Source organism: Mandrillus leucophaeus, unplaced genomic scaffold, assembly GCF_000951045.1.
Source record: "Mandrillus leucophaeus isolate KB7577 unplaced genomic scaffold, Mleu.le_1.0 Scaffold13, whole genome shotgun sequence".
In the NCBI taxonomy this organism is placed as follows: Eukaryota; Metazoa; Chordata; class Mammalia; order Primates; family Cercopithecidae; genus Mandrillus; species Mandrillus leucophaeus.
In genome coordinates, this window is record NW_012101254.1 from 8,410,276 (window position 1) to 8,411,284 (window position 1,009).

A 1,009-nucleotide genomic window follows, 5' to 3' on the forward strand; every position below is an offset into this window, starting at 1 on the left:
TTTTTTTTTCTTTGGAAGTTAAATTGCAAATATTACATCTTTGGGCTCAGCTTTTTGAATTCTAATTCTTCAGCGGGCCGGGGGCAGGGGGCGGTGATAGAGGCGGCTCTTAGAGGGAACTCATTCTTTGACTCCGCCTTAGATCTGGCTAAGCGGATAGAAAACGACCCTGCCTCGCTTTGTTTAAAGACGCAGGGTTCTAGCGTGGTGTTTCCCGCCCCCTACCCTTTTCGTCTTAAGCTTACCACGTTCCAGATACCGCCCAGATCAATTTTTTATCACAGCTGTCATTCTCATTTTTACAGGCATGAAAAGTGCGACTCGAGTTCAGTGTCTTGCCTCGGGTAGCTCGGGGATTCCCAGTCAGCTCCTCGCGACTTCGTCGCCGCTCCCCTTCCACCCCGCGCCTTCGCCGGCCGTCCCCTGCTCCATCCAGGCCACGAGGGAGACGGTGGGGTCTGGGGCCATCCAGGCCTGGCTGGGCGCGAGAGCTTCTGGCCCACGTCCACGCCCGAAATGGTCCTGATCAGTCTGGCTTTTCTGGTCCCCCCAGCCTTGCGGTAGCGGAGACCTGGAAACCATCGAGCTGACAGCCCAGAGCGTCGCTCCCCGGCCGCCGAGCGCTGACGCCGCGCCGGGGGCGGGGCAGCTGGAGACCGCGGGGAGAGGAGAGAGCTGCCGGGAAGGGCTGGCTGGCCTCGCAGCGCCCCGCCGCGGCTGCGGCCGGAAGCGGTCTCGTTGGCCCTGCGGCGCTGGAGCCCTGACGCACGGAGCTCGAGAGCGAGAACGGGAGAGAAAGGGGTAGAAATGGCGGCTCCGCTCAGCTCCCGCTGAGGAGGGCGAAGCCGGCGGAGTGTCTGTGCTGCCGCCTGCAGCACCGCCCCCGCTTCCCGCTCGCCGCTTGCTCACGCCGACTTCCCTTCCTCTGCCCGGCTCTCTCTTGTGCTCGTCTGCGCTCTGCACGCTCCGGACCGGCTCGTCTCTCACTGCCCGGCTCGGCTCCGCTGGC

General features: G+C 63.1%; 1 protein-coding gene across 1 annotated transcript in view; it reads right to left on the reverse strand.

The window, feature by feature from the left end:
• The window catches only part of UBXN2A (UBX domain protein 2A), an 89,489-nt gene extending 88,908 nt beyond the window's left edge, over positions 1–581 (reverse strand). Inside the window, exon 1 of the mRNA XM_011972722.1 lies at positions 246–581. The gene's annotated coding sequence lies outside the window, so the exon portion shown is untranslated. The remainder of the gene's footprint in view (positions 1–245) is intronic.
• Between the last annotated feature and the right edge of the window lie 428 nt (positions 582–1,009).